The 27,182-nt window shown below is 36.4% G+C and overlaps 1 protein-coding gene and 1 pseudogene across 3 annotated transcripts in view; one reads left to right on the forward strand and one right to left on the reverse strand.

Annotated features, from left to right (window-relative positions):
• LOC145256352 (kinesin-like protein KIF16B) overlaps nucleotides 1–27,182 on the reverse strand; it is a 173,920-nt gene that overhangs the window by 135,329 nt on the left and 11,409 nt on the right. The window lies entirely within an intron of this gene.
• LOC145256553 (5S ribosomal RNA) lies at nucleotides 5,749–5,866 on the forward strand (annotated as a pseudogene).

Raw genomic sequence — 27,182 nt, forward strand, 5'->3', positions numbered from 1 at the left:
CATTATCTAAACGCTTTGGGTTCGAATCGTGGTGCGAAATTTTTTTTTTTTTTTCGATTTTTTAAATTTTAATATCGAAACAGGCTTATTTAAGCCATTTTTCACGTGTTCGTTTTTCTGTTTTCATCGTTCGTTTGCCTTACGTTAGTTTTTTTTTTGTGTTTTTTTCCCCACTTAGTGTTAACGTTGTTTTCTTTTTTTACTTCGCTTATAACAAACAAACCTACGTCGTTGTCGTAACGCTCGACGACTTCCGGCCACGCACCTGTCAATTTGGTTCTTAAATAAATTCAAACATCTTTCACTAACTCATTCTGGCTGGCCGATTTTATTTTCAAACTTTGCCTCAGGGTTTTGGGTTCGACTCCCCCTCCCCTTTTTTATTTAACACCACACACACCTCCAAACATCTGGGCATTGATGGGTACCCCCCGCTAATATAATAATAAATATGAAATCTGCATTAATCAAAATATGACATTTAAGCATATTTAATGACCGAGCAATGCTGGGCAGCCTGCTAGTATATAATATTTAATAGAGAAACCACCATTTTATTTTATCTTTAATAAATAGGAATATTTATTAAAAACAATTTCACACCAATCTAGTCTTTCTAACCATTAAATCTTAAATTGTTATTGCATGTTTCAAACAGTGAATTCCTTTTTATTACACACGTGTTTGAAAGATGCCAAAAACTGTAATCAGATATATACGTCATTTCTGACTTAACTATAAACATCTCAAGTCATCCTAAGGATTACCATCACCATCTATATATATAAAAGCAAAAATGCGCGTATATAGCTATGTATGTATGTATGTTCGCTTTTTGTGTGTGTCTGTAAAAGGCTTTTTTCGCTGGACTTTTCGGTCGGCTCATTCCTTAAAACATTTTTATATCACGTCTAAATGATAATATCTAGAAGTTAAGAACGGGGGTCGCCTGTCTATTTAATTTGCCCGACTTCCACTCACTATTTTTTCTAGATTTTTAGAGCGTCCCATGTATCTTTCGGTTTTCAATATAAAACAAGTGAAAACTGGCTTGCAGCCGCGTCATGTTTCAAGGTCAAACATCACGCGACTTAAGGTTCTCGCACCTGTTAATTTCATTTTATAAACGTTAAATTAAGGTTTTTCATTCTTCTTCTCTCATGGCCGAGATGGCTAGGTCCCAGGGTTTATTTCCATTTCGTTTCCATCTCCACGTCAAAGGTTCGGGGTTCAAGCCTACTTTCCTACTAAAACTTTTTTTTTTTTTTTTTTTTTTTTTTTTTTTTTTTACACCGCCAAACACCCGACCAACATTTTTTTTTTTAAAACAGGGTTGTTTTGATCACCTCCCCCAACACACACACACCTACAAACACCCGGGCCACGCCGGGTACCCTCCGCTAGTCTATAATATAAAAGCGAAAATGTGTGTGTATATGTATGTATGTGTGTATATGTATGTATGTGTGTGTGTATATGTATGTATGTGTGTGTGTGTGTGTGAATGTATGTATGTGTGTGTGTGTGTGTGTGTGTGTGTGTGTTTGTATGTCTCGCAAAAACTTCCGACAAAAACCACGGATTTTCGCCAGATGGGTATCATTCTAAAGCTCAGACCTTCGGCCGACAAATATCGAGAAATTGGGCAAAAAGATTCATTCCTTCATCCTCAACGGCTCTCTTTTTTACAGGGAGGGGTGAAAAAAAATGGTATCTTCATGACAAGATGGCTTCTATGCATGCGCAAATGACGTCGGAACTTGAATTAGTTAAAATATTAAAAAAAAACGACCCAATTTTGTTAACGTCCTCTTAGCCCAGTTGATTAAAGCGCGGCACCATTATCTAATGGTTGAAAGTTCAAATCGTGATGTAAGATGTTTTTTTTTCTTCGATTTTTAAAGTTTTAATATTGAAACAGGGTTATTTATGCCATTTTCACGTTTTTTTTTGTTTTTTAGATTTTTTTTAAGTTGTTCATTTTTGTTTTTTTTCCATCACATTCACGTTTTCTTTTCTTTTTCCGATTTTAAGAAATTTTTAACATCGTTCGTCTGCATTACGTTCGTTTATTTTGTTTTATTTTTTTTAAGTTTTAACATTGTTTTTTTTTTTTAATATTTAAACAGGATTATTACTTTGCTTATTCTTTTGTTTTGATTTACCGCCCCCCCCTCGCCCGAGCACACACACCTCTAAACACCCGGGCAACGCCGGGTACCCCTGCTAGTCTATAATATAAATCTCACCTGCCGGTTTAAATGTATGTATGTATGTCTGCCTAAAACTTTCGACAGAGGTGACGGATTTTCAGGAGATCAGTATCGTTTTGAAGCTTGACTCTTCGGACGTCAAATATAAAAAATTGGCTAAAAATATGAATTCCTTCATACATTGGGCACTTTTTTTTTTACAAGGAGGGGGTTGCTTTTTTCGCCAATATTTTCGAAAATCATCCCCTCTTTTCGATTGACTAGCCTTCACCACTTCCGGTTTGGCGCTGAACGCAACGGCAAAGACGTCACTTTTTTTCACGTTCTTTTCCTCCTTTGTGGTACAGGTTTGAGCCTGCCTGCCTATTGCCACTTTCTTTCTTTTTTTTTTTGCTGAACACACACCTCGAAACACCCGGGCAATGCCAGGCACCCAGGCCAGTAGCATATAAGAGGGGACAAATGTCACATAGCCCACTAATCACTGAGATTTGGAACTTATAAAATTGCCAAAAAGGTGGCATGTATGGATATATCTGTACTGGTAGCCAAATTGAATATCGAAATGCTCATATCTTTGGTTCTATGGGGTGAAACTACATGAAAATTTGCAGGCTTTTTGAAGATTATAATACTATTCCATGATTGAAATTTTATGACAATTGGTAAAAAAGAACCTATATCCGCATACAATGAAGCAGGCAGATGTACACACACACACACACACGCATGGACACTAGAGACACATACACGCATATCCCCACTCCTTTATACATTCCCATGCATGTGCATATAGGAACGTATTAAGCATACGACTTTGTAGACACACATTTCTGCCCCACCCCTCCACCTATATGTACACAAATATATGAGTGTACATATTGGCATGTCACCCATATATGCGACCATTAATATATTTGTTAGAAAGACCAGGTTTGTTTTTGTTCATATCTACTTCTTGAGCTGTTGCAGATAATTGTAGGCAGTAATTATCGAATACAAGACATACAATGCTAAATGACTGGTTAGTTATTTTAATATGTTTGCTATTACAAACGTGATTTTATTTGAACTCAAAAGTTGTCTTCTTTGTAAAGAAATAGTTATGATATTTAGAAAAAAAAAAAAAAACATTAGCGGAGACCATATATTAGTGGCCAAACTGAAGCTGGCCTGCAGGATACTATATAGGCAAATTTAGGCATATTTTATTGGTTTGAAAATGTAGGTTCTTTTTCACCAATTGTCATAAAATTTTAACCATAGAATAGTATTATAATCTTCAAAAAGCCTGCAAATTTTCATGCAGTTTCATCGCATAAAACCAAAGATATGAGAAAAATGTAAATATAGAAAAGTAATCCCCAACTTTTTGAACCTATACTTTCTTCACATCTTGGAAACTACTCGTTTCCTGGAATTTTTAACATTTTCGTTTTCAACATCCTCAACAATCTATAATAGTGATGATTTTAAAGGAATTTTTTGGGGTGGAAAGATCAGTCATTTGTTTTCGTAGTTTTGTATATGAATTAAAAATATCTGATATTTCCTCAAAACCTCTGGCCTTGATGGAGGAAGACTAAAACTTGCTGCTATGGTTTCAAATGACCTGAAATAACAGCAAGGGGAGAGTTGATTCCAAATATATCTAATATGTTATATCTCCCCTCTTTGGTTTTCATACATAAAGTAAATTTCAGTATATAAGGATTATTTGATACTGGATATATTCATAATCATGCCCTATTTCCAAAAGAGAGGGGGGGGATATAACATACGAGAAATACTTAGAATCAAGTCTCCCCTTGCTGTTATTTCAGATCATTTGAAACCATAGCAGCAAGTTTTAGTTTCCTCTCTATTAAGGCCAGAGATTTTGGGGAAATAATATATATTAGTAGGCTTCCTGGCGTTTCTTGGGAAACGTTTCATTTTTGCCCCATGCATGATGTCATAGCATATATATATATATATATATATATATATATATATAAATAAATAAATAAATAAATAAATAAATAAATAAAAGGTGGCTTCAATAAGTTCTCATTTTTTTGTACAAGCATTCAAAATTGTTGTAGACTCTTGAAAATTCAGTATGTTATTGCTATACATCTTATGAGATGATTGACCAATTTTTATGAATTTACGTTTTAAATGAACAGCTACAGCAGGAATTGGAATACACCCTACTAAAGCCTTATTGTCACAGCTGATGAATTTCAAAAATGCAATCTGAACTTGAGGACACTTTAGAAGAACGATATGCAATAAAATTCTGTTTTAAACTTAGAAAAAATACCACAGAAATGTACGGAATGCTTTTGAGCATCAGTTTTTGAGTGGCATAAGAGTTTCAAGGAAGGCAGGGAATCTGTAAGGAAAGATGAGAGGTGTGGTAGGAGTAAGGAAATCAAAACACCAGAGTTGATTGGCCAAATAAAGAATTTCATGGATAAGGACCGTTGTGTGCATATAGACTGTGCACAGTTTGATGTCAGTGTGGGAACTGTAAACACAATTATTCACAAGAAACTCAAGCAAGGGTGCTCAGAGAAGATCAAAAAGAAAGACATAGTCATGACAGTTGATCAATTCAGATCCCATAGTTCTTGATGCTCTGATGACTTGCAATGAAAGCTGGATCTATTACTATGATCCAGAGACCAAGAAACAGAGTTCCCAGTGGAAGCCCGCTGGATCTCCCAGAACCAAGACCAGACAGAGTAAATCCACCCAGAAACTTATGATGACCCCTTTTTTTGATAGCACAGGCATGATCTACATACGCTGGGTTCCAACTGGACAAACAGTCAACAAGGAATACTTGAGGTTTTAAGGTCAGGAAGAGATTCTGTTGGAAGAGGCTAGCATTCTGCATATCGGATCAATGGTATTTATATCAGGACAATGCAGTAGTCCACAACGCCATCCTTGTCGTAGATACTGGACATCAAGACAATTCCTCACCCTCCCTAGTCCAGACCTTGCTCCCTGTGACTTTTGTTTATTCCTTAAACTCAAAGAAAACCTTAGAGGCTGTCATTATGAAACAATTGAGGAGATGAAAGAGGCTGTGACGAGGGTCATTGACACGCTCACACAAGAGGGCTTCCATGGGGCCTTTCAAAATTGTTGGAACGGTACAACAAGTGCATTACAGCTGGAGGAGATTACTTCGAAAGGAACTAGAGTTTCATGTGTGTACAATCAATAAAAGTGCCCATACGAAAAAAAAAGTTTAGAAACTTATTGAAGAGGTGGATGCTGCACCCAGTTTCTTTATAGCTTATTCGCTTACACAGACAGTCACGTTCTGAACCTGCCTCCTAGATCGTGAAGACCAGCAAGCTTCACTCCTAGACCTTATTCCTAACCACAAGGATTTTGTGACAAATGCCTATAGTCTACTCAGAAACGATGATCACCTTATGATATCAGTAGGCATTACCCTTAATTTCCGACCCCAACTTGAGGAGCTATTGCTCAAAACGACAAGGTATTACAAAAAGGCTGATTGGGAAACCAATACCAATACGGCATAATCACGTTTGACACACCAGTTCCCGTCAGATCACCAAAGTTAAGCAATGATGAGTCTGACCAGTACCAGATGGGTGACCAATTAGGAATTCCAGGTGCTGTATGTACTCTCCGCTTATCTCGGCATTGTTTCCAGTCGTCCTGGACTTCTTGCCCCTGGACTGAAACAGTGCCAATTCAGGAGAGGTGTGGTTGGTGGAGATTGTGCAACCTTTGCCTCACAATTACATGCGCAGCTGCCTCTACAGGGGGTATCCTTTGTCTTTCGAGACTGAACGGAGATATTGTTTGGGAAACCATCAGAACACACCAGAGATGTCCCATGTACTAATATCTTATCTTCCTGCTGAATAGAAAAAGAAGACTACGTATTAAGACCTCACAAGCATAAAGGATTTTTGTTATTGAGAATGTAACGCTTTCAGAAACGTTTGTGTTCGATCACAAATTTCCAATTACAAACTTGTCTCTTTTTCTTTTACGAATTTTCAGGTTTCTTTCGTCTCTGCAATCTTGCCAGTCTTCTTATTTTCTAATAATTTCTCTCTCTCACACGCTTATATCTTCTCACTCTCTCCTTTTCTAACAACCAAGTTCTCTCTCTTTCAAAAGCCTACATGTTCTCTCTTTCTCTCTCTACCCCCTTCCACCTCACCCAGTCTGACGACAACAATAACAAGAGAGTTTGAGCATACCGAAAAACCCAAGTACTTGACAGTCTACAAAAGAATTTTAATGAGCAGCCAGTGACCAATCGGGGCATTTATTTGTGGACAACTCAAACCAAATGCCAATCAACCAGACAAAACGCGAGACAACAGCTCACCTAAAAACAAAAACATCAAAACCAAAAGAATGTTTCGAAAAAGGAGAGGTGGTGTGCACATACGACATTCTGGCATAGGAAAGATCTCAAACCAAATAATCATAATTTGATTCATTTTAAAATGTAATTTTTTTTTTTTTTAAATCTTTTTTTACTCCAAACAAGGCATATTGCCACTTAGAGTCTAAGGAGCTACTGTTTGGGATGGTGTCTCACAGAAGACTGGAGGAAGTTGAGCAACAAGGTGTCTGTTCACATTACATTTAATCTTCTGCAGATTAATACAGTCAGGGAAGCAAGAAACAAGGAGAAAATTCCAAAGTTTAGCAGTTCAAGGGAAGAACTTATTAGAATATAAAGTTTTCTGGCATTAGAAGTGAAGAGGGGTATTTTGCTACTTGTTGGGTTGGTCAGGAGTATGTATGTCGAGGGGCACACATTTTCAATATGTTTAGATTACAAAAGAGGAAAAAAAAAGAATGGTTATACGAGTTACTTTTTTGTTATCTCTACCAAAGGAGATTACCTTTTTAATGTGACATAAACCAACAGGCTAGTATCCATATCGGTTGACCAATCATCACAAAACTTGGTAAAAATATCGGTCATGGTCTAACTTAAAATCGATTTAATTTGGGGACATCTAGGTCAAAGGTCGAAACAAAGGAAACAAAAGTGGGAGAAACACATTTCTGGTTGGAGATGTATTACGGGTGGAGGGGACAGTATGAAAAAATGGTAAGAGGTGAGACAAGGAAAAATTAAGAGTACAAAAAGGAACGAACACTGGTCTGTGGGAACATTTTCACCAAAAAACAAAAACTTAAAACCAAACATTTCCATCTGTTAGAATCTTTAAAACGTGCATATATCTTGGATGCATTGGACTACTGTTTTCATCTTGAGTGTGATTGTCACAACGTTTCGGTTGATGTATCTTGTCAAACTCGGGAATGTTTCTGTCGAACTCGGGAATTTGACTGAATTTTGCAAATAGAAAGAAAAGGTACATTTTTGTCCAGGAAGCCAGTATCTTCAGATAGTCTGATCTGGTAGGACCACTTAAGTACAGAATTGATTTTAGTTTCAAATATGGTGTAATGTACACAAGTTTGATAATATTGTGTCCGAGATGGGTATATTTGCTGATACAACACTATAACATGCATGAGGAACGACCACAAATCTAAGACAATGGCAGAATCCTTAGAAAATGACCTCCAGACTGTAGTGGATGGTCACATTTAATGCTAGTAAGACTAAGCTGCTCTCCTTTAACAATTATAAGAAGCCTCTCCAACCACCAATATCCATGACAGAACACCTTACCTGAGAATTCTTCCTTCAAACTCCTCGGCCTAACATTCACAGGTAATATGAACTGGAACAAATACATTGGGGACATTGCAAAAAAGGTGGGTTCCCTCTATATTGCTAGAAGTCTACTCCCACCTGAGAGCATCCTGTACTCTTACAAAGCCACCATTTGCATACCATGCAATGAGTATTGTTGCCACATCTGGGATGGTGCATCTACCACTAGTCTTCCCCTAAGATAGGGTTCAAATAACAGTCTTCAATCTAATAAGTTCCACTTTGTCAACTAAGCTCCAACCCTTGTTTCTTCGCTGCAATGTTGCATCCTTATGCCTGTTTTACAAGTATTTTAATAGAATATTCTCTGACGAACTTGTTGCACTTGTGCCCCCTGGACATACATATCCCCGACAAACCTGCTTAGCAACAAAAACACACCCCTTCATTTGAGGGCCCTAAATGCCGAAAAGCTGACTACTTTAATAATTTCTTCCCTCGAACAAATAGACTTTGGAATTTCCTTCTTGCTACCTGCTTCCCTGACTGTACTGGTATGCAGAAGTTTAAATGTAATGTAAACCAACATCTTGTTAACCTTTTCTAGGCATGGTCCCAAATAGTAGTAGCCGCTTACATGCAAGTGGCGATATGTCTTGTTAGAGGTGAGTGAGAGTAAAAAACAAAAAACAAAAAAAAAAACGGTAATGTCAATTTTATCAAAGGCTTCAAATGAGTGATGATGATGGTAGACTTTTGATCCATTTCCTGTCTCTTTCCAACCTGGATGGTCCTATTGTCTAAGAAGGGTCTAATTATATTTAGTATACATCCAGTTACACAGTATGATTTAATTTTCAAGGGGAGGGGAAGTAAAGCAAAAGATGGGGAGAAGAAGAAGAAGTGGAAGAGTGAAAAAACAGGAAGAGAGAGAGAGAGATAGAAAGAAAGATAAAGAGAGAACAAGAAATGAAACTCAGCCGAACAATAAGAAATTGGATTCTAGTGCTTTGGCAGAAATTAACTTTTTTTTTTAATAGAAAAGAAAAGAAAAGAAAAGAGAGAGAGAGAGAGAGAGAGAGAGAGAGAGAGAGAGAGTAATGCCTATATTATGTGTGGAAATGGGAAGATATTTTATTTCTTTGGCTTTTGTAAACCATCATTAACTTTGCTGGTCTAACAGGAAGCAGTCTATCACCATGATTGTAGTCATGTTATAGGTTTTAAAAACAAATCAATGAAGTATTTAAAAAAAAAAAAAAAAAGGCAACATTTTTTATATCACAATAAAATTGACAAACAATGAATTACACAACTAGTTCTTTGCAGATATGATTTAGGTTTGGTTGGTTGTTTTATGACATTTCAATCCTTTCTGAGGATCATTTTTTTTTCTTTCTTAAATTCTACTAAAAAAAAAAAATGCATCCACATCTTTATGATGTATGTACTTGTCACGGAACGAAAACATCACAGTCCAACAATCACATAAATTGAGCAAGTATTTTTTTGTTTTTTTAATGAAGAAAATCATTTTGTTTTTCAATTTTTAGCGATTTTAATAGTTGTATGGATCACATGACTGATTTTGATCTCAATGGTTAAAATTGAGTTGTCTTTCGTATTTATAAGATATGGCAGATCAAAAAATAGCATGTTACTTCACAAAAAAATTTGATTTTCTTAGTAAAAAAGCTACTTGATCAATTTACTTGATTTTTAGAACATGATTTGTATTTTTTTTAGTTTTTTTAATTACATTAAATTCTAAATATGAACCGAATTGTTTAATGCCGAATACAGTGATTTTAGAAGAAAAGATTTATGCTTCAAGATTTTTTTTTATATCTTCAAAAATTTATTTCGGTAATTTTGTAGAGAAAATTTTTTTTTAATTTTTTATTTTTTATATCTTCAAATATTTATTTCGGTAATTTTGTAGAGAAAATTTAAAAAATTTTTTTTATATCTTCAAATATTTATTTCGGTAATTTTGTAGAGAAAATTTTTTTTTAATTTTTTATTTTTTGCTCTGCAGAACACGATTGCGTTTTGCAAAGGGAAAAGAAAAAAAGTAAAATTTGTTTTTGGATATAATGAAGATAAAATATCTCTACAAGCCCATGCATGGAGTATTGTTGCCATATCACAGGTTTGTAATCTTTCCTGATGCTACCAGATTAGGCTGTCTGAAGATACTGGCTTCCTGACCTAAACTGCACCAACCACAATTCCCCTTCCCCTTCTTGGATAGGGTGCAAAAAAAAAAAAGGGGGGGGGTTCTAACCTAATAGGTTTTTCATCGTCTACCAATGGTCAGCCCTTTTCTCATTGCCACAATATTGCAATCCTGTGCTGGTTTTAAAAGTACTTCCAGAGAATGTGCTCTTTGGCAACGTAAACAGCTAATTTGTTTCGGAATAAAAACAAACCATTTTTCTAGTTATTTACTAAAAATTCACTTGGTTTGAGGTGTTCTTATGATTCAAATCTACCCTCTCCCCTTCTCAATCTTATATATTTTATGAAAAGCACTCCAGACAGGGCATAAAACACTTTAAGGAGCTTAAAAAAATAAATATTACTTCAAGATCAAAAACTTGCCAATGATATGTGTTAGATGAAATAGATTCTGACTTAGAAAACAGCAATTCTTCCCTCTTTGTCAGAAATATCACCCTTGGAATGTGAGGACTAAAGGACAAAATAAAAGAAGCAAGAGTTACAGTTGCCAAAAATAAAGCCATTTCATTTCCAACTTTGCCTCAAGGGTTCGGGTTCGATCCTCATACTCACCTACCCAAACTTTTTATTTTATTTTAACCCCCCACCACCCCGAGTTTTGTATTTACCCAAAACCACAAACATCTCAAAACACCCGGGCATCGCCGGGTACCCCCTGCTAGTTACTCATAAAAGCTAATGTGAATTAGCCATAGTGAGATCTTATTTGGGCAGCGAATACTATGTGATTTTGAATATTTGGTCAGGGTTTACTTCTATGGAAAAAGTATCCTCATGCCAGATTGTTCTGACAAATCCCTTGTACCGAGAGACCTTGAATGCCCACTAGTGTCTGGTGAGCAAAAGTTTAAAAAAGCTGTACCGAGATCAAGAAGAGTAGAAAGTGGATCTTCAAAATAAGATCTCACTATGGCTAATTCACATTAGCTTTTATGAGTAACTAGCAGGGGGTACCCGGCAATGCCCGGGTGTTTTGAGATGTCTGTGGTTTTGGGTAAATACAAAACTCGGGGTGGTGGGGGGTTAAAATAAAATAAAAAGCTTGGGTAGGTGAGTATGAGGATCGAACCCGAACCCGAACCCGAACCCTTGAGGCAAAGTTGGAAATGAAAGTGTGAAAAACAAAAAATGTGCAACGTTAACCACTGGGCCACGGCGACATACAATGGAAAACGTTTGAATTTATTTTAGTATTAAAAACAGGTGGCCGCAAGCAATAAAAGTTAACTCTGCTGCTTCTATTTGACTTAATTAATGAGGTCAAATAGAAGTCACACAGTTCACTTGGGTTTCTTTACCCAACTTTGACTGGTTTTTTCCACAACAGATGTTGGGGAGGGGGAAAGCAGCTCCCCATTGTCCAGATTGATTAGCAATTGTCTGATATGAGAGGAGTTTGTCCCCACATTGATCAAAACCGATTGCTTCTGGACGTTTCCCGGCACGATGTTGAGAACACTGTTAGCCTTTGAATTAGTTTCGCTTTTTATACGAAAAAGCCGAATCAACATATGAGAAGCCAAAATAGCAATAATTTTGTAAAAGTCGACCTAAATAAATCTAGACGCGATTCGCTTTCCCAATCCTAGATATTATCTACGGCCTATATAAACGCTTCTAAGCGATCGTTACCCCCCCCCCGAACCGTGTGCGAGAAAAGCCTTTGTGAAACATACACAAAATGGTCACACACATTTTGCCTTTTATATATATATATATAGACTAGCGGGGGAACCCAGCGTTGCCCGGGTGTTTGGAGGTCTGTGTACTGTTAAATAAAAAAGAAACACGGGGGGGGGGGGGGATCGAACCCGAAGTCCTGAGGCGAAGTTTTAAAATAAAATCAGCCAGCCAGAATGAGTTACTGAAAGATGTTTGACTTTATTTAAAAGTAAGAACCAAATTGACAGGTGCGCGCACGGAAGTCGTAGAGCATTACGACGACGACGTAAGCAATAGCTATTCAGCAAATGAGGTCAATGACCAGGTTTGTTTGTTATAAGCAAAGTAAAAAAAGAAAACATAAAAACGAATGTTAAAACTTAAGCGAGGGGGGGGTAATCAAAACATCGAAAAAAAAAAACACAAAAAAAGCTAACATAAGGCAAACGAACGATGTTAAATGTAAAAATCGAAAAAAGAAAACAGAAAAACGAACACATGAAAAATGGCTTCTCAGAGATATTGATTCCAGCGTCAATAAAACGAGTGTGAACTAACGGCCAGAAGCGGCAACCGAGGAACATGACTTAAGGTATACTTGTCTCCTTGTCGGCAAGGGACGTCTTGCTGAACAGAGGTTAGTAATCCGTTTACAGCACTATCATGTTTTATTGAACTGTTGAAATGTGTTAAACACCCACACATCCATTTCACACACACTTGTAACATGCATCATTATTTGAGACAATCATAAAAAGAACCAGGAGATGGGACGATTCTCATATTTTTCCCCAATTCCGATATAATTACCGATTCCGTACTAAATTCCCCGATTTAAATTCTTTATAAATTGCTAAATATTTAACTATAGAGTTATTTTTTTTCTCCAATTACCGTAAACACATGTCAAATATTCAGATATTTTCTCAAATGTAAAAATAAATATGTGGGCGGAGGTGATCTATCGATTTTAGTTTTATTGATAAAATCAATAAATATTGATTATTTTATTATTACTACCAGCAGTAGAAGATTTTGTTTTAAAGAAAAGACAAAAGAAAAAAGTATTGTTTTTGGCTTCAGAAAATAGGCACAAATTTTGTCTGATTTCAATATGTCTTAAAGTTACGATTTTTTTGATTCCTGATTTCGATTAATCATCCCAATGCATAATTTACACATAAATAAAGACGCGCATTGATACACATTATCTACATCAGTATGTAACATCAAGTGTAGCATGAACAAACATCTTGTTACACAACTCCCCATTTAGTGTGCCCTCTTATAAATTTAGCCTCTAATCACAGTAACCCTTATATCTCACTAGTGGTCTATATTATATGAGATAGTTATTTGAATATTCCATTTCATTTACGTCTCAAATGTTGAGCTAGTAAAGAAGTTAAGAATATTAATTTTTCTCTCAATTGCCCAGTTAAAATGTTATAGTATAACTTTTGTGTGGTTTCTTGGTCTTACTGGATTCCAGGACAAGGATTCACCTAGTCTGGTGGAGTATCTAGCTTAGTGCTGTTAGTATAGACAACATCATTCTAGTATAAGCCACTGTATGGTAAATATACAGAGGAGATCTTATTTGGACCTTGAATACTGTGATTTTTAATATTTAGTACGGATTTACTTGTGAAAAGTATCCTCAGGCCAGGTTGTCCTGACAAACACATGTACAGAGAGACCTCCAACGCAGACCCCCATTACCATGTCTCCTCCAACATCAAGGGTCTACGTTCCAACCTTCCAGAAGTTGAAACCCAATTACAGGAGACCAAACCAGACCTACTATTCCTAACCGAAACTGGCACTGAACAGACTATTTCCCTAGATGAGTTTCTAATTGAAGGATACTCTAACTTAACATCAAAATTTGACCCCCCAGGATCGCCATGGGCATGGAATATGTGCCTATATTAAAGATGGCTTTCCATCTGGCCGAGACATCTCCAGAGAAGACCCTAAATTACTCTATATGCGCTTCCAGGTTGCACTTGCTCACACCACTGCGTTTATATTTGCCCTCTGTCGTCCATACAACAGCGTAGTTACTATCTTTAAGAGCATATCTGAGAAAATTGATCACATCCTGTCTGATCATCTCCAGCCTAACATTTACATCTGTGGAAACTTCAATGTTCACAATGTGGAATGGTTAGCCCACTCAAACAAGACCGATGATGAGGGGAGATTCTGTCACGATTTCTCCATTGCTTATGACCGAACTCACATTGTTCACAAACCCACCCATGTGCCCGACACTGATGGTCAGTATGCAAGTCTCCTAGACCTTTTTTCTCAATTGCACTGAGCTATGCTTGTCTTCTGTTCTGTCCCACTGTCCCGACCATTCGGTTGTCTCAATTAAGATAAAAACAAAATGTAATAAGTCCTCCGACATACCTCTCCATCATACAGTATATTGATACTCTATGTCTGACTGGGATAGCTTTCGTACATTTATATCAGCTCTACCTCTGCATTCCATGTTTAAAAAGGAACATGTGCACAGAAATCACTTTTTCCATTGCTTCCAACGTAATAGATGTATTAAAGCCACCTTAATAACTGCCAGCAACCATTGTAAAAAGAAGTAATAAAGAACGCGAGAGAGTTGCATGCTCAGTCCGTCAAGTCCAAAGTAGCTCAGCAGCGGTTTGGTTCCTACCAGTTTTGGTAAATAAAAAACAGGGTCCTGAACAGAAGCGTGTGCTCTATCCCAACAGTCACAAATGGACCTGAGCCAATCAGCAAAGCCAAACTCTTTGTCAATAACTTTGCAGCTAATTCTGTTAGAGAGTGGTTGGGCAGAGCAGTAAATTATCTGTTATCTATCTGTTTATCTCATTATCAGTGTATCATATATATATAATTATCTGTCTAGTTATGAGTGGACAACAGAGATTGAAAGTGCCATGTTTTGACAGGTTGTCAAACATGTCAAACTTTCTGACCTGGTCAGTTTGCACTGGAAAGTATCCGAACAGGTGACCGAATATGACATGTCACGTGTTCCAGTTTGCACAAGTATTGTCGAGTTGGGCTGAAGACGACAAATGAACAAGATGGGTTAAAATGGGTCTCCCCATGAGGGGGGAAGAAGTCTCAGAATTGAGACATAGAAGAACCACCCCAAGCCAAGATCATCAAGCACTTCTGTTGCGACGAAATGCCTGGGAGTGAATAAAAATATAAAAACAATCATTCGCCTTGGGTCCGTTTTGAAGTGTCTTTTTTACGACAGGTTCCAGCGCCCCCAAAGATGATTGATGAATCTCCGAGGCAGGGCCAAAAGACAGAGGCGACCAACAGCAGAAACAGGTATGTAATCATATGTTACATGTTCTGACATGCACGTACCAACAACACCTAGATGAATCATGGGCCGCTAGAGTAGACATTTAGGCGAGGATAACAGTATGTTACACAATGCACATACATATCATCCATTTATGATAAGAACATGAGACATTTAGTAATGCCACGTATACACATTCAAATGATTCATCTAAATATATACAACATACGTTAATGTGGTACAATTATACACGCAGTCATATTAATACCCCCCCATACACACACAACAATTCTACCTTATGCAACCAACCTCCTTGTATTTCTTCCTGCATCAGAAAACACGGTATGCGACATACAAATATCTTTGCATGATGTTGCCATGCTAATCAAAAATCTTGATGCCAGTAAAACAACTGGCTCTGACAGCATTCCAATTATAGTGCTGAAAAAGCTTCAACCTGAAACAAGCTCCCATACTTACAAAGCTGTTTAAGCATTGGCTTTAGGAGAATTTCTTCCCAACACCTTGGAAAACTTCATCAGTATACAGCGTATTTAAGAATTCAGGTGATCGGTCATCTCCCTCTCAGTACAGACAAATAAGTCTCCTGTACATCACGAGTTAGTTGCTGATATCTGTGTTAAATAGAGAAGTAATCAACCACCTCAGCAAAAATAACCTCTTCAACATGGTTTCTGTTCTGCTACATATACAGCAGATGTGCTAAGTTATATCTCAGGATTTGCAAATCTTTCTAAGGCATTTGCCCTTGACATATCAAAGGCCTTTGATAAGGTATGGCATAAAGGTTTACTTCACAAGCTCTCCAGCTATGGTATAGCTGGAAATGTCTTAATTATTAAATCATTTCTCTCTGACAGGTTCATAGGAGTAATGGTTGATGGGCAGAAATCAGAAGCTCAAAGTATTAATGCTGGAGTCCCTCAGGGTACTGGGCTCAACTCTCTTCTACATTAATGATCTTCCAAATCACATCCTAAGGCCATTTGTAAACATTTATGCTGACAACACTAACATCTATGGCAACCCTTCAAGGGCTGTAAATGACCAAGTTCTCTCTGATTTTTTCTCCTCTGATCTTGAGCACGTGGTACAAGGGGAAAGAGGTGGCTGGTTACTTTTAATGCATCTAAAACTAAGCTTCTATCTTTACATCATCAATGCTCTGATCCCCATCTAGCATCAATTGAAATGAATGGCTCTCGTCTTGGGGAGGTTCCATGTTTTGACAAGCTTCTGGGCTTGACCTTTACTCCTGAGCTGGAATGGAACACGTACAACAAATCTGTTGCCAAGGATGCTGGAAAAATGGTTGGATCATTCTACTGCTCCAGTAAATATCTCACTGCTGATGCAATTCTCTATCTCTATAAGAGCCAAGTACGTCCTAGGATGGAGTACTGTTGCCACATCTGAGCAGGATCTGCTAGAAGCAGCTTATTCTGCCTTGACAGAGTTCAAGGCAGACTTCATAGCCTAATGGGGGATGCCCTTTTCTCTTTCCTGCAACCCCTTTCCTTCATGGCAAGTGCTTTTCTGAGCTCAAATCTATGCCCATCCCCAATCACCAAACTTTCCTGAAAAACACTCGTCTAGCTGAAATCATGATCAATAATTTCCCCTACTCTTTATTTGTGCCTGAATCTAAATGTAGATTCCATGAACAAAGTTTTCTTAAAACTGCATGCCTGTGGAACTCTCTTCCGTTTGCCTGCTTTCCAACTGACTACAATACGGTCATCTTCAAGTCCAATGTAAACAAATTCTAGATGAACCATTCCTCTTAAGTAATCCAATTTACCAAATTTCCATTACTAAAGATTATTATCATATTGCCCCATTGACTACTGCATACTCATTAACCCTTATTTAACCCTTATCCTCGAATGGCTTCTGGGCCTTGAAAAGCACTGACACCTTTAAAAAGAAAAAGACCTTCAACACTCAAGGATAGTGTCTAGTGGGCATGTAACATTAAGTGTAACATGAACATCTTGTTGCACAACTCCCCCAAATCTGGCCCCTTAATCACAGTACTCCTTATATCTCACTGGAGAGTAAAAATTGAACCCTAGGTTTATTTTCGGCAACTGTGTTACTTTTGATACTCTTATTTTGTCCTTTAATCCTCATATTCCATGAATAATATTTCTGACAAAGAGGGAAGAATTGCTGTTTTCTGAGTCAGAATCTATCCAAAGACAATTTCTAACATGTGTTGTTGGCAAGTGTTCGATTTTTTTTTTTTTTACATAGGTATCACCACTTATCAAGGCCCAGAGACCACTCGAGGATAAGGGTTAAGAGTGTGCAGTAGTCAATTGAACAATATAGTAATTGTTAGTAATAGAAATTCGGTAAATTTGTTAACTTAAGTGGAATAGCTCATCAAGAATTTGTTTACGTTGGACTTGAAGACAACCTTATTGTAGTCAGCTGGAAAGTAGGAGAATGGAAGACAATTCCACAGGCGTGCAGTTCTAAGAAAGAAGCTTTTTTCATGGAATCTACGTTTAGGTTTAGGCACAAATAAAGAATGGGAGGAATTAGTGTTTTCAGCTAGACGAGTGTTTCTTGTGAAAGTTTGGCGAGGGGGGGGGCATAGATTGAAGCTCAATCGAGCACTTGCCATGAAAATAACGATAAAGCAGAGACAAACTCGCAACATCTTTTCTGTGAGATAGAGGTTGCACAGAAGAGAAAAGGACATCTCTTACGAGGCTACGAAGTCTATTTTGAACTCAATCAAGGCAGGATAAGTCCTTTCTAGCAGTTCCTGCCCAAATGTGGCAACAGTACTTCATCCTTGGACGTACCTGGCTCTTATATAGATAGAGAATTGCATCAGCAGAGATATCTACTGGATCGATAGAAGGATCCCACCATTTTTCCAGTGGCCTTGGCAACAGATTAAATGTACGTGTTCCATTTTAGGTCAGAAGTAAAGGTCAAGCTCAGAAGCTTGTCAAAACATGAGGCCTCCACAAGGCGAGAGCCATTCATTTCAATTGATCCCAGATGGGGATCAGAACGTTGATGATATAAAGATAGAAGTTTGTTTCTAGATGCATTAAAAGTAACCAGCCACTTCTTTCCCCAATGTACCACGTGCTCAAGATCAGATAAAAGAGAATCGGAGAGAACTTGGCCCTTTACGGGCTTAGATATGCTACCATAGATAGTAGTGTCATCAGCATAGATGTCTACGAATAATGTAAGGATATGATTTGGAAGATCATTGATATAGATCAGGAAGAGAGTTGGGCCCAGGATGGAACCCTGAGGGACTCCAGCATTAATATTGTGAGTTTCTGATTTCTGCCCATCAACTACTACTCTTATGAACCTGTCAGAGAGAAATGATTTAATAATTGAGAAGAAATTTCCAGCTATACCATAGCTGGAGATCTTGTGAAGCAAACCTTTATGCAATACCCTATCAAAGGCCTTTGATATGTCAAGAGCAATTGCCCTAGAAAGGTTGCCTCTGTCAAGCGATTTGCTAATCCTATGAGATATAACTGTAAGCACATCTGCTGTAAATCTAGATTGAAGTAGTATTATATTTTTTAAGCTCCTTAGATAAAGTGCTTCATGTCTTGTCTGGAGCGATTCTCATAAAAAATAAATAAATATAAAGATTGAGAAGGGGAGGAGATAGTTTTGAATCATATGAACACCTCAAACTAACTGAACTTTAAGTAAATAACTAGAAAAGTGGTTTGTTTTTATTCCGAAACAAATTAGTTGTTTAAGTTGCCAAAAAAATAAGAATAAGTTAATTTATAGCAAAGAGAATGTTTTTTTATTTGTTATATAAATAGTAACGGTAATTATTTTTTGTAATTATTTTTGGCACACACACACACGCCATAAATACAAGTACACACTAGTAGTATAATATGGGTTAGGCCCCTAGAACACAGACCACCTGATCCTACACTGACCAGTCACTCAACCGGAAGGAGGCTATGCAACGACCCATCTATCTGAAGACAATTTCTCGGACTGGCTAAAAAAATAGAGGTATATTTTTTTTAGCCAGTCCGAGAAATTGTCTTCAGATAGATTCCGGTTGGATGACTGGTCAGTGTAGAATCAGGTGGTCTGTGTTCTGGGGGGGGGGGGGCTTCCTTGAATTTCGGGCAGATTGGAGAATTTATTTGTCTCCTGCAGTGTCTTGTTCTGATCCGGTTTGCAGCCACCATCTGCTTCCTACTATTTGTAGCAAAACCTGGAAGGCACAAAATCGGATTTTCACTAAAGTCTCCTCCTTTCAGAATACTGTTTCTCCATTCCTTCTTCCAGGTTTCAACTGGGTCAAAATTTTTTATTTTTGAGTTGTAGAAGGGAGTTCAGGACTTAAGTTTGGAGGTATCTGAGGCGTCTTTTAAAATTTGTTGGATTGGTGTCCTTGACATTTTGAATCCATTTTTGAGTTGCATCTTCCTTCCTTATGTGAGGTGGTGCGATTGAGCTTGCTACTGGTAGCCATTGTGTTAGGGTTGACTTTAGACATAGTTTCTCGGAGGATCACTACTTTGTAGTAGAGTGGAGGCTTTAAAACGAAGAGTGATCCACCCAGGTGATCAAACGGAATTTAGAGACTTTCTGAATTTCCTCCTGATCGTTTTACACTGCCACAGCAGGAATGCAAGTGCACATCTAAAAGATAACCTGAGTTATTTTATGTCACTTTCCTCTTGTTCAGAAAATGGACGTTTTTGATATTTCATTCTTCAATCTGCACAATTCAATGGATCAACTGTCTATGAAGTTTGCTCCGTATGATCTTATCCGATCACTTGCGTCCAAGTTTTCCTTGGCTGATCGACCTTCCTGTGATTCAAGGCATTCCTACTTCTGCAACAGTTTATCAAGGGGATGAACAGTCCACATGATCATACCAACATAACTGATCCATTGTTAGGATAACCTTGGGGGGGGTAGAAATCGGTTACACTGATACAGTCATGTGGACCTTTCATCTTTGATAAACTACTGCAAAAAGCATGGATATCTTGAGTCGCAGGAAGCTGTTAAAATATTTAATATTCTTTCTGTTTTCATATGCGCTACATTTATTTATTTTTTTATCTTAATTAGTTTACTATAATATATATATATATATATATATATATATATATATATATATATATATAAAAAATGGGTTAAGAAATTCCAACGAAAGAAAGATGCATATTTAAATAAGGGAGTAGTCACCAACAATGTGTATTTTTAAACATTATTTTATTATTCCGTGTCTTGGTTTTTCATTGAGAATTCTGTTTGGATCATTGTAATTTAATGCGTTTCAGACGTTCTGTGAAGCGTCCTCGTCAGAAATTATTTTCAAATGTCACATTTGAAAATAATTTCTGACGAGGACGCTTCACAGAACGTCTGAAACGTGCGTAAACGATTTCAATGACTTAAAAACATTATTACAATGATCCAAACATAATTCTCAATGAAAAACCAAGACACGGAATAATAAAATAATGTTAAAAAATACACATTGTTGGTGACTACTCCCTTATTTAAATATAAATATATATATATATATATATATATATATATATATGAGAGAGAGAGAGAGAGAGAGCTTGATCTCTAATGTGTCATGAATCATATTAAGAAGATTTGATGTGTTAGCTGTTGAAATAGATCTATTGTATAAAGGGCTGCTATGTATTTGCATGTTTGTATATCCAGCTAAAACTTCCAAAATGTACAACAAACCCCAACAAAGTTTTTTTTTTTTTTAGCATGACCATAGAAAAATATCTAAAATTTAGAAAAATAAAGATTCATTTTTTGGACGTTAAATGAACGTTTAATGTTATTAAACACCATTTTAACTATTATTTTTTTTTTTTTGAGAATTCTTCAAGATGAGGCTTCATAATTTGTACATTCACTCTTTTTGTGTACCATTATCTTCATCTCCGTAGTTGTTATTTTTCACCACGTTTCGGCCAACTCATCCTTTGGCCTTCTCCAGGTGAATGCTTGCTTCCATTATGATCAGGAGAATTTGAATCGCCTACTAGACATCACCCACGTGTGTATTCAGTTTCTCTGTATAAGGATTTGTCAGGACAACCTGACATGAGAATATTATACCCTAGATGTAAACCTGACCAAATATTTAAAATAACATAATATTCAAAGCTGAAATAAATCCCCCCGACACGGCTATACATTGACTCATATGAGGAATGGTGCACATTCTCCTAGTGATATTACCTTAACAGAACTTAACTAGATATTCCATCAGACTAGATGAATTCTTCTTCTGGAATTTCTAAGACCAGGGGGAACAAAACATTACTTACTGGATTATTGCTTTTACTTGAAGTAACATCACTTAGTTGGATACTCCACTAGACCAGATGAATTCTTGTTCTGTAAATAAGACCAAGTGACAACACACACAAAAAGATATACTATAACATAGTTAACTGGTCATTTGGGAAAAGAAAAATTAATCTTCTTCCCTTCTTTACTAATTCAACGTTTGAGAGGTAAAAAAGAATTTTAGGTGAACATGTGGATATCCATATAGTTGTCATCATCGTCATTCATGTCCAAATATCTACAATTCAAGTGTTTGGCTCTTGAATTCCGAGACTGAAGTACTTTTCATTTACCACAAAACGACATTACAATTGTAACGTCGTTGTTGTTACATGTTGTCACAGGCGCACACGTTACATGTAGAGACGAGTTGTAACAGAACAAAAAAAAACAAACGAAAAAAATTCGACTCAGCTTTTTTTGTTTTCCGGTTTTAACGAAATACATTCATTCATGGTACATTATAAACTAACGCATCACATCTTGTTTTAAAAGTTCACGATGTAGTTAAAACTGTGCCATCTCGACACTGGCTTAAAAGTCTCTTGCCGTCACGGGTCACATGCTCATCTTGCGCTTTTTCCAGTCCTCTACTGCGCATGCATATTCCAATTGTTTGCTATCACACGTGTGTCCTTTTTCTCTTTTCCTTCTCTTCCTCCGCTGTGACGTGCACTGGCTTGGTCATTTGCATATGTGCCATGCGGCTGCTGCTACTAAAGGGTCCATCCTACGTGGGAAGTTGTGCAGCAACATGTTTGTTCACATTACATTTAAATCATTGTGTGTTGATAAAATTGGGTGACATGTAACAGTCATTAATCTTCTTCAACAGTGTCATTACATTGTAACACTCGGCCCCAACATGTTGTATCTGAGACAGTCGTAACGGAAAGGAATTTCACTCAGCTTTTTCACTTGAAATGAAAAGCATTTATTCATGGTTTTTCAAAAATAATGCGTTGCCTTTTGTTTTAAAAGTCTTTTAGTTTATCGTTTATTTTGTCTGCCATGTAATGTACAAAACTTTGCCGCCCTGACAAGGCTTAAAAGTTTCTTGCTGCCACCACCGTGCCACACGTTCATCTCACATGGAATGCGTTTTTTTTTCTGGTCCTCGCCACGTGGTGCATTTTAAAAAATTTTTTTATATATATTTCTCTGAGTTTTTCTTTTTTTTTTCTTCTCCACTGTGACGTTACTTTGCAAACTAGCTTGGTTATGTGCAGATGTGTCATGTCATGTTGCTGCTGCTAATGGCTCCGTTATACATTCTTAAGGATTTTTCACTTTTTTTTTCAGATTAAATTTTTAGTAATAAATTGAAAATTGACAATGTGGACCAATAACACAATGCTGCAAAGTTTTAAAATTTCCAACCAATACCGTTGAACGGTCATAAGTTGGTGGCTAGTTGAGCGACTAAAATAAATGTTTACATTATAACTATGCAGGATAATCCTCTTTAATCAAGCTCTTTTAAAGAAGAGACTTTGTTGGTTTGGCCACACTGCATGTTGCAACGTAAGAAAGTTCATCCACAAAACAATAGCTCCCAAGCCACTGCAAAATTGGCAATAATGCCCGAAAGGCCAGCTGAAGATGTGGTTACAGCTCATCAAAACGGATGATTAACAGATTCCGACCCAGAAAACAGTAATTCTTCTTTTGTCGGAAGTACCACTCATGGAATGTGAGAATTACGATGCTACCAAAAGTAAACCCAAAACCCACTTCCTATGCTCCTTAAAGGTTTCTAAAATTGGTCATTTTTCTGGATAACCTAATATTTCCAAATAGTCTATCCCCTCTCATTACTAACCAAGATAAATGTTGCTTAACCTTCAGGATTCAACAAACACACACACATGCATAGCAATAAGTATTGCAAAGCACATTTCCATGCATCTTCCCATCTGATCACTACTGAACAACACGTAACAAATGACAATAGAGGTTGAATGGAATAAGTTAAAGGAGAATAGGAAACAAGGGGAATTGACTTAATATTTTATAATCTGAAAGCTCAAGAGTTCAACCCCTGTATGAGGTACTAAATTTTTATTTTCTCTTAAAAATCACAACCCAAAATACATTTTATTTAAGAATGTATGAAAATAAATGGGTTATTAAATAGAATTATTTAAATATCCACTTATGGAACTTTTTGTTTACATTTTTAATTTTTTTTTTTCAAGGGGGATAACTTCGCAAAAACTTCTGGTATAAAATGGCCCTGATATTCTAGACAGCAGATACATTTTCAAATATTTATTCGTAGAAAATATTAAAGAATTTACGTTCACAACAAATACTACACTTTGATCTCAGAAAAAGGCCAAGGAGTAATAATATATTTTTGTGAGTAGGTATTTTTAAATGAATTTTAAATCTTTAAATATATATAAAGTGTTTCAATGTATAGATTTTTTTAAAAATTATCAATAATATTGTGGAGTTTTAGTTCATGCTAGACATAAAAAGGAAATACATTTAATTTATTCATACCAGTAATACTGTGGGGTCAGCGTTTGCATAAAGGAAATATGTTTTACTTCTAATTTATTCATACCATTCATACAGCATAATCACGTTGACACAAGGTCTCGTTAGATTGCCAAAGTTAAGCAATGTAGAACCTGGTCAGTAATAAAATGGGTGACCGTTTGTGAATTCCAGGTACTGTATGTGCTCTCCGCTTATCTAAGCATTGTTTCTAGTCATCTTGGATCTCTCTTTGCCATAGGACTCAAGCAGTACTGAATCAGGGGAAGCGTAGTTAGAACTTGTGTAACCCTTGCCTCACAAGTACAAATGCAGTTACCCTTACAGAGGGTATTCATTGTATCTTGAGACTGAACAGAGCCATCAATCGATTCATACCAATAATATTGTGAAGTCAGAGTTCATCTAGGCATGGAGCGTCTAATCTATATTAATAATAGAATTCATTGTGCGTGAGTGTCTTTGAACAGTTTTTTTTTATAATACCATTAAAAAAAAAAAAAAAGAAAAAAAAAAAAAAAATTAAATCCATCAGAATGCATTTCAGCTATTTTAATCTTTTGTTAATAGTTGAAATAAAAAAAAACAAATCCAAGAAGAAACTTGATGCAAATATTTGTTTAAATGAAACATTTTTAGTGCGATATAAAAATGTTACTTTTTTTTTTTTTCTAATGCTTGATTGATTTGTTTTCGGAAAATATATTTCTCTTTCACTTTTAATAGCCAATTTATGCTTGTAGATTCTGTTATTGTGAGGCCTTGTGTTTCACCGATGCAGTTTTTTGTTGCATTCTTTGCAGAGAATCAAATCTCATATTTCAAATCATAATTTCAAGTTTACTCACGCCACAATAATAAAAACAATCCACAATAAAAATCTTTGCCAACATTTTCAAATCATACCACATAATCAAACAAATGTTTCTACCACATCATGTCTAGTTTATCTAAAACTAGCCTGGGTGCCCGGTGTTGCCTGGGTGTTTGCGGAGGTGGAAAAGTGAAAGAAAACCCGACGTCTTACCCCTACTCCATGATGTGACTGGAAGTTTGGAACGTTGAAATTAGTAAAGTCATTCACACAGATACGATGACTTGTAAAAATGGCAATGCAAAAAAAAAAAACAACAAAAAAAAAAACCACCCTCCTTATAGGAAAGTGCCCAGTTGAGGGTGAAGGAATTAATGTTTTTAACCAATTTTTCGACATTTGTCGTCTGAAGGGTAGAGTTTCAAAACGATACCGATCTCGTGAAAATCCGTCGCCTCTGTTGAAAATTTTAGTCAGACACACATACATATATTTAAACAGACAGGCGAGATTTATATTGTAGACTAGCAGGGGAATAATAAAAAATTGTTGTCTGGGTGTTTTTTTCCCGGGGGGAGGGGGGAGTTTTGGTAGGTAAGTAGGAAGGATCGAACCTGAAGCCTTGAGGTGAAGTTGGAAAATAAAGTGTGAAAAAAAAAAAACGGCCAGCAAGAAATAGTAACGGAAAGATGTTTGAATTTATTTAAGTATTAAGAATTGGCAAGTGTCCGTACTTAATGACTTAATAAGGTCAACTTTCACTGCGGGTCAGTTTTTTTATTTACTGCGGGCAAGAAACCAGCTCCCCATAAAAAGGGGATTGTCCAAATTGAATAGCAATTGTCTGATATAAGGAGAAACTCTGCATTCATCAAAGCTGATTGCTTTCAGACGTTCCCTCTGGTGATCACGACCGGAACAATGCTACCAACTTCGAATTAATTTCGCTTTTATACGAAAAAGCCGCATCCACACGCGGCAATCCAAAAATGGGGAATATTTAGCTTTACAAAGTCGGCCAAATAAAATAGACAGGCGAACCCCGTTCTTAACTCATAGATATTATCATTTAGACAGCATATAAAAAGTTTTAAGGAGTGAGCCGACCGACTGCTTTCTGGAAAAAAGCCTTTTGCAGACATACACAAAAAGCGAACATACATACATACATACACACATTTTCGCTTTTATATTTATAGATTATAATCCAAAAGAATAACAGTTTTTTTTCTCACTTCATGCTACCATACGTCAATTATTTCATTATCAACATCAGTTTAATGTCCGTTTTACATGCTGACATGCATTTGACAGCTTTAAGAAATTGATTTCCAAACTAACCTATCTTTAGGCAGGTTTTATTTGTCTTTCAAGTTCATTTTTATCACTTCATCCACGGTTTGCTTGGCCTTCCACTTCCAACTGACTGCATCTAATTTTAATCCATTCTTTTGACGTAACACTTTTCTTTCAAAATTTCAAAGATCCATCTGCGTTTTTGTTTTTTATCTATTAACAAAAGATTAAAATGGCTGACTTATTTATGAAGAAATCAAAATGCATTCTATTAGATTTCACTTTGTAATTAAATAATTTTTTATGAGATTTTTTTCAATTTGGTTTTATCTTATGCCATTGTATTTTTCCTTTCAATAAATATTTGAAAGTAAAAAAAAAAAAAAAATTTGTTTAACATCCATTTTTTATGTTAACATGCATATACTTCTGGCCAGGTTTTTGTTTATCCTTCTTTCTCTCAAGTCCATTTTTATTACTTCTTTCATGTTTTCCTGGGTCTTTCCCCGTGAACTTGATCTGCTATTTTAACCTTATTACATCTAAACCTTTCTTTCAAGATGACCATAACATCAAAGTCTCCTGTACGGCACAGATCTCTCTACAGCGATCAGATTTAGTATTCCTGAGGTCATCAGGTTTAATTCTGCTTGTAAGACTCACATTAAACACCCATTGTATTATTTTCGTCTCCATGCAACGCATGTCTTCAACCTTCACTAGCCAGGTTTCACTTCCATACATCAGTATATCACGTACACATGCACGATAGACTAAAATGTCTACATTTTGTCACCTCCATCTGAAATGCATTCAGATGGATTTAATTTGTTACTTCTATCTGCAGAGACTATCAACAAATAAGATATGGAACTATTGTTTTTGTCATTTTTGGTCATTTTTTTTTGTTACTTATTTTCTGCCTCGACATTCAAACATTTCAAAAGTTTTAATCTCAAAAAATTCTGAAACACAAATCAACTCTTGTGTTGTTTAATGTTTTGTTGAATAAGGACCATGTTATCATCGGAATTTTCTGGGCAGTTTACGTAAAATGCTTAAAAAGGT

The sequence above is a fragment of the Euprymna scolopes genome, chromosome 32, assembly GCF_053919585.1.
Source record: "Euprymna scolopes isolate OS-2025 chromosome 32, ASM5391958v1, whole genome shotgun sequence".
Classification (NCBI taxonomy): domain Eukaryota; kingdom Metazoa; phylum Mollusca; class Cephalopoda; order Sepiida; family Sepiolidae; genus Euprymna; species Euprymna scolopes.